The sequence below is a fragment of the Physeter macrocephalus genome, unplaced genomic scaffold, assembly GCF_002837175.3.
Source record: "Physeter macrocephalus isolate SW-GA unplaced genomic scaffold, ASM283717v5 random_1405, whole genome shotgun sequence".
Lineage (NCBI taxonomy): Eukaryota > Metazoa > Chordata > Mammalia > Artiodactyla > Physeteridae > Physeter > Physeter macrocephalus.
The window spans coordinates 5,267-16,210 of NW_021146964.1; the positions used below are offsets into that span (position 1 = coordinate 5,267).

General features: G+C 55.3%; 1 long non-coding RNA gene across 2 annotated transcripts; it reads left to right on the forward strand.

Annotated features, from left to right (window-relative positions):
* Positions 1–271: 271 nt before the first annotated feature.
* Positions 272–10,282, forward strand: LOC114485567 (uncharacterized). 2 transcript variants are annotated; one of them, XR_003678975.2, is made up of 6 exons: positions 272–320; positions 2,072–2,170; positions 3,078–3,168; positions 3,504–3,612; positions 7,658–7,758; positions 7,854–10,282. It is a non-coding gene; the product is annotated as an uncharacterized lncRNA (long non-coding RNA). The 2 variants fall into 2 exon arrangements; XR_008616900.1 differs by lacking the exons at positions 272–320; positions 2,072–2,170; positions 3,078–3,168; positions 3,504–3,612 and adding an exon at positions 5,746–6,140.
* The last annotated feature ends 662 nt before the right edge of the window (positions 10,283–10,944 follow it).

Sequence of the window (10,944 nt, forward strand, 5' to 3'; positions counted from 1 at the left end):
CGTGCGGCTTGACTGTCGTTAGGCCCTGTCTGCGTCCTGAGGCGGTGACTTTGCTCATCGTCGGATCTGCCGAATCCCAGGGCCCAGCTCAGCACCGGCACCCCGAGGTGCCGAGGCTGCGGCCCCGGCGGGCGGAGGGCGCTGCGATCTGAGCGTCGCCGCCAGAGGGCGCCCGGGGCTGGAGGGCTGACCCCGCGGGAGAGGGCCCGCGGGTCCGCACCGGGTGAGGCGGCGAGATCCGGCCGGAGCGGGCTTCCCGGAGCAGGAAGACCTTTACCAGCCTGAGGAGGGACGCAGGATGAGGGCAGGCTGCCCAGGAGGTGACTTTTTAACTGTCCTGCAAAATGAGTGGGCGGCGGGCTGGAGCAGGGCCGGGGGTGCAGGTGGAGCCGGTGGAGGGGCGGGAAGGCCCGGGAGGCGCCCCCGGGACTGGGGAAGCGCGCAACTGGAGGAGCGCGGCGATCTGGGCGGCGACCGGAGCGGCCCCCGGAGCTGATGCATGCTCAGGCCCCAAGGGGTGGAGGCACGGGGGGAGGCGTAGCGCCTAGCCTTTCCGGTGCTCGTGGACATGGGGACATGGGTGCTCCCACGGGGGCGCCCCCCTGCTGGCACCCCGCCAGGCCCCAGCTCCCCCGCCCGGGGAAGGTCTGGACAATGGGGTCCACCTCCTGCCAGGGAGCGTCCCCAGGGCCCACACAGCGCCCTCTCCCCTGCTCCGCATGGAGGGGTGGTGAGGACAGAACCGTTGCTGGGTCACAGCCTGAGGTCAGAGCCTGGAGTCCCTGCAGGTCAGAGGTCAAGGGGCTGCCTGCACGTCTGGAAGGTCTGTGGTCACTGGGGGAGAAGCTGAGGTGACCTCATCCTGAGAGCCTGGAGAGATGGGGGAGGGGTGGCAGGGGGCCAGGCAGGAGGGGGCCTGGGGGCCCCGCAGGGGGGCGCCTACAGTACCGGTACCGGGCCTGCCTCACCGAGGCTGCCTCTCCCCAGGCCTGAGTCTGATCCCCTTAGAACGGGGTGTCAGGGGGTGGCCTGAAGCCCCTTCCAGGTCCTGGGTCCAAGGCCAGCAGGAAGGATTGGTTCCTTGGGTGACCCTCCCGCTTTCTGCTGCAAGAGCTTCCAGAGACAGTGTTGTCAATGATAATAATAATAAACTTTTTTTCTGATGTTTCTATATTCCAGGAACTTTCCTAAGTGATGAATATATTTATTAGAAAAGTTATCCCCCAACAATACCATGACTGAAGAGCAATTTTTGGTCTCCTTTTACAGATGAAAAAACTGAGACTCTGAGAGGGAGGTGACTTGTCCAAAGCCACGCAGCTGGGATGGAGTAGTCTGGCTCCAGAGCCTCTGGGTCCCTAAGGTCACTTGAGTGACCCAGCCCCATACCACGGATAAAGAGACCTTGAACCTCGCCTGCTTTGAGCACAGAGACAAATGTGGCTCCAGACGTCTGCCCCGAGGCAGAGTGACCTGGAGGGTCCCCTTCAGCCCGGGGACTGCTCATCTGGATGTGGGCGGTCAGCCCTGGGTCAGGGGAGGGCGCCCAGCTGCCTGGGTGCTGGCACTGGAAGGGCAGCTGTGGGTTAAAATCCTAACTGTACCACTCTCTGCTGTGTGATTCCAGGCAAGTCACCTAGCTGCTCTGTGCCTCAGTTTCCCCTTCTGTAGAATGGAGATGATCATAGCACCTCCTTTAGAAGATTGCTGTGAGGATTAGATAAAGCAATACACATAAAGCACTTGACTGCTGGTTTTCCATGGGCTCCCCTTGGGCGCCTCTGACTCTCCTGGTTCTGGAAACTCTCACCTCACATTCAGCAGGGTGGGCAATAAACCTGGTCTCCCAGACTCAGACATCATAAACCAATGTTTCTGAATTCTCCTACTGGTCCTCTGGGGTTGGTATTATTTATCAGACCCCCTCTATGAAGGAAGAAACACAGGCTCAAAGAAGGGGGAGGGGGACTTGCTCTGCAGCCAGAAAAAGGAATGAAGAGGGTGGCTGTGTGTGGATAGGAAATGATCTCTCTTTTTTCTTTTTTTTTTGGCCCTGATGCTTGGCATGTAGGATCTTAGTTCCCCGACCAGGGATCAAACCTGTGCCCCCTGCAGTGGAAGCGCAGGGTCTTAACCACTGGACCACCAGGGAAGTCCCAGGAAGTGATCTGTAAGTGATATTGTTAGATATTGTAAATTGGGGGGAAACCAAGTACAGAACAATGTGTAGTATATGCTCACATTTGAGTGAAAAAGGGGTTGGGGGATGGGAAATATAGGTAGATTTGCCTGTATGTATATAAAATATCTCTAAAGTTTTAAACAAGGTATTGATTATTTATCCCTAAGGAGAGGAACTGGGTGCCTGGGGTCTGTGGTGGAAAGGAAACTTTTTGCTGCACAGCTATGAAATACCTAAAAGGATGTTTTTGTGTGTTATTTCCCTGAAATAAGGTCAGGGAGGGGAAGATGAATACATTAATTCAGGGGTGCAAATTCCAACACCAACAAGAGCTAGACAAGAAATATGACTACATGTGAGACATTAGGGAGTGGTGGAGACTGAGGTGAACAGTCATGTCCTGCCTAACGGGGCAGCCCTGCTCAGCATCAGCAGATTGCTGCCCTGCAGAAGTGCAGGCAGACCCAGAGTTGTCAGAGCTTCCAATTTCCAAAGAGAAATGGAAATGGGGTGGCCACTGGATGAGGAAGACGGTCAGGGCGACTAGGAGAGCACGGCCTAGGGAGTGGCCGAGCTAGAGGGAGATGGAGGGAAAGTGTGGCAGCCACATCAGCTGACTGACCTATCTATCTGCCATCCCCAACCCCCCCTCCCCTGCTGCCTTCCACTTAAGAGACTGGAGAGGAGAAATGACTCACCTTCCCAGTCTCCCTTGCAGTTAGGAGTGGTCATGTGACACAGTTCTGGCTGATTAGATCTAAGGAGTCGGTGGGGTGGGGGGGGGTAGGGGTAGGTTCTGGGAAATTATTTCTCTTCATGATAAAAGGGACAAATGCTTTCAATTCACCCTAAACTTAACCATTCCTCTTCCTTCCTGTCTTAAATGTGAATGCAGATGCAACAGCAGGTGCAGTAGCAGCCATCTTGCAAACAAGAGGGAAAAGCCAAGAAATTGCAGAGTTATGAACCCTGACATCACTGGCCTGGTAAAGCAATGCCAGCCATAGCTGATCTCCAAGCTCACTGGGATGGGGGAAAATGCACTCCTATTTGTCTGAGCCACTCTGATCTGTTATCTATTTTTTGTAGTCAAACACATGCTTAACTTTATAGAAGATGTGTATTTGATAGAAGTCAGAAGACGTGGGAAAAGGAGAGGCTAGGCAGAAGTCTGTGGAGGGTAAAGGTCAAGGGGAGAGGCTTTTTGTTTGGAGGTGGGGGAGGCCTGATCATGTTTCTATGATAATAACCCGCATTTACTGAAAACACACTATGTGCCCTACACAGTGATTTACACAGATCAACTTATTTCTCACTGCAGCCTTCGGAGCCAGGCCCGGCTATATCCCCACCATAGGGGAGGGAACTGCGGCTCAGAGAAGCAAAGCAGCTTGTCCGGCTACAGGAAGTGCGGCAGGATTTGAACTCAGGTAGAAGCTGTCCAGCCCAGGATGGACTCTGACTCCTCCACCTGCCCCTCTTGGGGCCTCAGTCTCCGTGTGAAATGGGGCGCGCCGGGAGCCTGCCATTCTGTGGTCCCGGTGGGGGCGGAGATGTACCAGCGCGAGGAGCTGGCCTCTGCTGGCCCAGCAGGCCAGGGGTCAGCCACGCAACCACCAACCCTTCCACCTCCATGTCTGGTCCCTCCCCGCTGGTGGGATGAAGGGGCTGGGGATGACGCAGCCCTGACGGGGCGTGGCGGGGGGCGGTGCCTGGAGGGCGCAGCCTGGGCTTCTGGGCTTCAGTTTCCTGACGGGCACCGAACAACACGCCCGCAACACGCCCGCGGCTGCTCGGAAGGCTCACTGTGACCTAAGCCCGTTGGGCGTGGAGGGAGGGTGTGGACCTCCCCGGCCGCCCCCTCTTGGGGCCTCAGGTCGGCCCCAGGCATTTCCGGGCGGCCTCAGGAAATACCAGCACCCCCCACCCCCAACGCCGTCCCCGTCCGCGGGCCTGACGCCACCACCGACCTCCCCGCCCCTCCCCCACCTCCTTCCGGCCGCGGGCCTTGCTCACTTCTCCGCCCTGGGCAGTGCCTGGCCACCTGCGCCACCTCCTACACAGCCTGCTCCTCCTCCCTCCTCCCCCTCCAGCTCGCTCTTCCTCGCTTGGAGAAGGGGGGGTGGGGGGCGGGCTGGGGTCCCGGTAACTGGGCGACGACGCCTGACAGGCTAGGCGACTGTGATTTGGAAAAAGGTTCGGGGGATTCTGAAAACCTAGAAAAGGAATCACAGAAGCAATCAGGGAAGGCTGCCTGGAGAAGGTGACATTTAAGTCTGGTCCTGGAAGACCAAGCCATTGACCAAGGACAAGTGTTTCAGACAGTAATTCACTTATTCGACGAGCATTTATTGAGCACTTGCTGTATGCCAGTCCCTGTGCTAGGCCCTGAGGTCTGGCAGGAGGCAAGATAAGTTTGTGCTCTCATGGGCTTTGCCGTGGGGGAGTCAGAGGAGGCTGCGAAGGGATAAGCACTACCTCACAACCTGGGCTCAGAGCTACTGAGGGAGGGTAGGTGAGGGGAGGCGAAAGGTGCCGAGCTAGTCTGAGGAGGGTGGCCAGTGGGGGCTTACCGCCCGCCCCCCCCGCCCCTCAAGGGCATTGCACAACTGACGAGGAAAGAGCAAGTGCAAAGGCTGAAAGTCAAGAGGATGCAGGAGGCTCGGCTGCCGGGCAGTGGACTAGATCAGGAGGCCACTGAGAATCAGGGCAGGGAAGTGACTGGCCCGAGGTCACAAGTGCTGGAACGCAGGGACGTGAGCTCAACCACAGGAGTGTCCATAACTTTTCAAAGTGGGCCTGCCGCGGCACAACCTCTGGAACAGCGGCCAGGCTCCCTTGGTAAGGCTGACGGGCCACCTGGGGCAGGTGCTGATGGAGGGGACAGCTAACTGCCGGGAGGAGACGCTCCCTGAGAGAGGCAGCAGCGGAAGTCGCCGTGGGATGGTGGCGGCTGTGGTGGCTGTGATGTGGTTTCTCTGCAGCCCCTGTGGTAACAGCCCGGGCGCTGTGCCTGCCCTCCTGTGGCTTCTGCGCCCACACACAGCCCTCGCTGGGGCACCCTCTGTTTCCTGGAGCTCGGACCGGGGCTGGGAGCCCAGCCGGGACCCTTCTCAGTCCCGGGAGACCTCCCACTCTTTATCTACTGGGTGGCTGAGGCCTCCTTTATAGAAGAGGAAACTCGGGTTCAGAGAGGGATGGTGGCTGGTCCAGGACCACACAGCAAAGGGCTGTGTCAGGCAGCCACAGCTGTGGGCTCCTCCCCTTCCCTGTCTCATTTCCCCACGCCCCTAAAGGTGATTCCTGGGGTCACATCCAAACAAACAGCTTCCATTTGAATCCTTGTTCTAGCTGGGCTTCTGGGGCGCCAAATGCAGACATTTGGTCAGCGAGTCTTCAAACGTCATTGAGCTCCTGCCCGGAGCACACTTCCCATGCACACAGGACAGGCGCTAAATGCTATTTACAGCCCCCATTTGTGGAGGGAGTGGGTAAGGACACAGACTCTGGGTTCCAAGCCCCAGGCTGCCGCCTCTTAGCTGTGTCACTTCGCCTTCCTGTGCCTCAGTTTCCTCATTGGTGAAATGTGATCATGAGGGTGACTTCCAATTGGATTGGTGTGAAGGTTAAAGGAGATAATAGGGAAGTGCTTAGGAGAGGGGCCCGCCGTGGTGGTGTCCATGTGCGTGTCACACCCACTCTGTGCAGTGATCCTGCGCAGAGAAGGTGACCTCCCAGACCTGCTCCACCCTTGCAGTCACCCTGCCAGGCAGTGCTTCACACCTCACTTCACAGATGGGAGACTCGCAGGGTGGGTTTGGAGGTCGCCCAGAGTCTCACAGCTGGTGAGGGGTGGTGTCGGGACTGGAACCCAGGCCAGGCTGACTCAGACGGCCCTGGAGTCCCCCCGTGGACAGGGCAGGCTGTGACTCTGCAGGAACGTGGGCAGGCGTGTAGGGTAAGCGGGCTTCGGGGATGGGGGTGAGGAGGGGGCCCCATTTTGGTGGTCGGGGAAGCCCGCTGGGGAGACGGACTGGAGGGGATGGAGCACGGGGCGTCCAGATGTGTGGGGAAGGGCATTCCTGGCAAAGGGAACGGTGAACTGTGAGGGGAGAATGGGGGAGGGGCAGGGTGGGCAAGGCCTTCTAGCTGCGGAGGGGCCGGGCTGTGGATTTGATTCTAAGTGTGGTGCAAAGTCCTTGGAGGGCTTGGGGTGGGGGGTGACGCTATTTGGTCTCCCCAGCAGCCCTGCCAGCAAGGCACGGCGGCCCCGCCCCCGAATTGCGGTGAGGAAGCTGAGGCTCTGAGGGTCCCCGTGTGCCGCCGTGGCCTGGGGTCACCAGCACAGAGCAGCGGCTGGACCCTGGCTCCCAAAACTGCTCTTTGTGTGGGGTGCCGGGTGCGGCTACAAGCGCCCCCCACCCCCTGACCACAGTCGGATACCCCTGGGCTTGCGGAGCGCCTTCCCCCAGGGACGGCCTGTCTTCCATCGTTTACTCTCAACAAACATACTCAGACATTATGCTCCATCTGAGCATAATTATGCCAGAACTGTGCAGGGGGAGGAGACACAGGTAAGGAAGGCCAGTCCCAGCTCCCCCTCTCCAAGAAGCTGCTGGACCACAGGGTGCAGAACCTACACTGTCACCATCCAGGAGGCAGGTGCCAGGGTGCCCGTGGCATCCAGGAAGGCTCCCAGGGCAGGATGACCACTGGATCCTAAAAGCCTATGGGCACTCAGCCAGGCTGACTTCTAGAAGGATCCCGAAAGGTGGAGAGGGGGCTCCAGGCAGAGGGAACAGCACACACGGACACTCAGAGGCCAGCAGATGCAGGCCATCTGGGGAACCCCGGGTGGTGGGTGGGGCTGCAGTGCAGGATCGGGGGAGCTGTGCCCACAGAGGAGCCTGGAGAGGGCAGCCCCTCCCCCACCCTGGAGCTCAGTATTCTCGTCCACCCAGTGCGGGGGGCACAAGGAAGCAGAGAGACCAGCGATGGGGAGAGGCCTGGGAGGGCCCAGGCTGCTTGGCAGGTCCCAGCTGGCCGACTTGTCCCTCCCGCCCTTGTCTGGGTGTGTGGGCGGCTCACAGCCTGCCGCTCAGATGACGAGAATGAGGATGTAATTTTATTCTCATCTTTCCGCCCGGTGCCTCTTAGGCCCTTTTGCAAAAATTGATAACAAAGTTGCTTTATGTACCCGCCTTTTTTTTTTTCTTATAAGAAATTAAAGGAAAAGGTGGAAGGAAGGAAAAAAGGAAGGGAGGGAGGGAGGAAAGGAGAGGAGGAAGAAAATAAGGAAGAGAAAGAAGCAGAAGAAAGAAAAGGATTGGTAGAATTTTTTTTTTTTTTTTGGCCATTTTTCTGGTCTAAGTGGCCCCTATATTTGCATTGCCTCACCCTTTGGAGTCACTGGCCTCCTGCCCTCTTTTTTGGGACCCCTCTGTCCTGGCCTTTTAACTGCTGTGTCTGTGTCAGCCTCTCCACAGCCTGGCAGCCCTGGCACAAGCCTACTTCAGCTCCAGTCCCGGCTTCACTAGGAGGAGCTCAGAAAAGGACGGTTGCATGAATGAGCAGAGGTGAGTCGGAGGAGAGGGTGAAGGGAGAACCAGTCTGGAGATGTGTTCCCAGGTCTCTGGATAGACTGGTAGGTCCTGACACTCCACTCCATCAGCCCTGGCCCAGGGCCCCTTCCAGAGCCAGGGCCAGCCCTCTTGGCATTCTTCCAACAATGCTGAGTCCTGAGCGTATGAGGACCCACTCTGCATGTGGCCCTGGACTAAATGCTCTCTGTCCATCATCTCAGTACCGTGAAGCAGGTATGATTGGGCATCACGTTGCATTGAGTTGTCCTGTGTTCTCAGTCTCCTCAAGTCTGTCTTCTTAGTCTTTCTTGTGTTTCACAACCTTGGCAGTTTTGAAAAGTACTGGTCAGGTATTTGTAGAATGTGTGATGCATTTTTTAAGGATTATTTTAAAAGATGTTTATTAAATAAAAAATAATAATGAAGAAAGAGAGAGGAACAAAGAGAAAAAGAGATGTGAAAAGAAAGAGAAAGGAAGGAAGGAGAGAAGGAAGAGAGGGTGAGAATAAGTGAAAGAAGAGAAAAAGGAATGAAAGACTGAGGTTTCTGTCAAAAGAAAACTTTGCTTGAGGCAACAGTGGAGATGTCCTTTAAGAAAGCTAGGATGACGCCAGCCTGACTCAACAGCTCTTTTTTCTGGGCTGGTCTGAACTGGTCTGAACAATTAAGAATTGTGTCTGTGAGGTGACAAAGAGGGCTCCTTGCAACTCCAGCTTTTATGGTTCCTGGTGCCCACAATCTCAAAAGCAGAGAAGGCCACTTTTCTGATGGTTTTAGCTAAAATCCTGGGGATGGCTCTTATTGGCTGGGCTTGGGTCACATGCCCAGCCCTGAACCAATGACTATGGCCATGGAGATATGAATTCTCATTGGCCAGCCAGGGATATGCCTGCCCCTAACTGCTAATGGAGGAGGCTGCTCTCAGCCGCTGCAGAGTTAGCAGAAATACAGGAGACCAGGCTCCTTCCAGCCCTTCTCTCCTGACTCACCCCCTGCTTCTTTCTTCTATGCATCCTGCGGTCCAGCTAAGTTGCACCACTGGTCCATGATTTCCTGCCTCTTGGTCTTTTGCTCAGCCTTGCCCCTGCCAGGGTTGCTCTCCTTGCTCTCTGCATAACCAATAATTAGCCACCCTTGAAGTCCCAGCTCAAATGCTGCTGGCTGGGCAGATGTCTTTGAGTTATAGCTTTGGGTGATTATGTTTCAACTCTTGACCCAAGCTGAAAGCTTTATGAAGGTGGAGGGCATCCAGCTCATCCAGAAATTTTCTGAGGAAGGAAAAACAGCACCTTTCTGAGGCCAGAGAAGAGCTATGGCCTCTTCAGGGCACTCAGCCAGTCTCTGGCAGAAAGATATCGTGCACATTTCCAAGGAAGGGGTGCTCTGTAGGAGATGCCAGTCCCTGACTCCCTTGGACTTGGGTGAGAATCTCAGCCCTGCCGCTCCTCAGCCGGGCCAGCAGTTATTTTTCCCCTCTCTGTGCCTCACTTTGCTCTTCTGTAAAATGGTGATAACAAGAGTGCCTACGTATCTCACAGGGCAGTGGTGACTGTTTACTGAAATAATGCATGTAAGATATTTCAGTCCGTGTAGATTCAAGAAAACAATTTAAAATGGTCTGTTGGGGCTTCCCTGGTGGCGCAGTGGTTGAGAGTCCGCCTACCGATGCAGGGGACATGAGTTCATGCCCCGGTCCGGGAAGATCCCACATGCCGCGGAACAGCTAATCCTGTGCGCCACAACTACTGAGCCTGTGCTCTAGAGCCCACGTAGCACAACTACTGAGCCCGCGTGCCACAACTACTGAAGCCCGCGCACCTAGACCCCGTGCTCCGCAGCAAGAGAAGCCACCACAATGAGAAGCCCACGCACTGCAACCCAGAGTAGCCCCTGCTTGCCTCAACTAGAGAAAGCCCAAGCTCAGCAATGAAGACCCAACGCAGCACGCCCCCGCCCCCCAAAAAATGGCCTGTCTTGGACTTCCCTGGCCGTCCAGTGGTTAAGACTCTGTGCTTCCAATGCAGGGGGTGCAGGTTCGATCCCTGGTTAGGGAGCTAGGATCCCACATACTGCAGAGCGTGGCAAAAAAAAAAAAAAAAAAAAAAAAAAGCCTGTCTTGTTTGCAGTGTTCGCCACTATAGGGGAAAAAGCCTGAAGAGTAATGGCCAATAAAAACTACAAATGTTGGGTCATAGATTGAAAACTATATATTAAGCTGATGCTGTTTTTTATTGTTACACTTCACGCCCTTGGGAGGAAATCTGAGGAAGGTCCTAGAAACTTGTTTTTGAGGCATGATGAGAGGTTTGGAAGAAAGGTGTTATGCAAATCTCAACAGAATTATCAGTAAATACTGCAAATATAAAAGCCTGGAGGGACTTCCCTGGTGGTCCAGTGGTTAAGACTCCACGCTTCCAACGCAGGGGACGCAGGTTCGATTCCTGGTCGGGGAACTAAGATCCCACATGCCACGTGTGGCATAGCCAAAAAAAAAAAAAAAAAAAAAGCCTGGAGCCATCAAAAAATTAAATGAAAACTCTTTGGAAATGGGGTTGGTGACTGTTATTGTCCAGAATCTGGGTACCAAGTCAACTGGCTGAGGGAGAAAAGAGAATCCGGCTGAGTGGTGGTCGTGCTGTCCACCTCCCCAGTGTGTGTTCCCCTCCCGTAACTGCCCCCCCAACTCCAGGGGGGCCTAAGCCAATCACCCTGATTCCTCATCGAACTCCCCACGGTTGGCTCAGGGATGGGCAGGTGATCCAAGTTCTTCCAATCAGAGCAAGGCTCAGGTATTCGTTTCCTGGTTTGGAGAGAGAGACACTGTCTTACCCTGGCTACGGATATGAGGCATGGATCTGCTACGGCCAATTTAGAGCCGGTCAAGACACCAGCTCAGGAAAATTATGACATGCCTAGGAGGTATATGTCAAAGAAATGGAGCCGGAACCTTGATCACCTGAAGCTCTAGCTCTGGAGATTTTATTTAAATGAGCCAATTAAAACCAATGATCATTTAAGCCAGTTTGAGCTGGGTTTTCTTTTGAAATAGTTGTAACTGATGTATTGGCTTATGTGCTAAAAAGTCCAGGGTTAAAACTTCAGGCATGGCTGGTTCAAGGTGTTCAAACAATGTCAGCAGAAATCTGTCTTTTCTCTCCTCCCTCACCCCCTCTGTGTTGG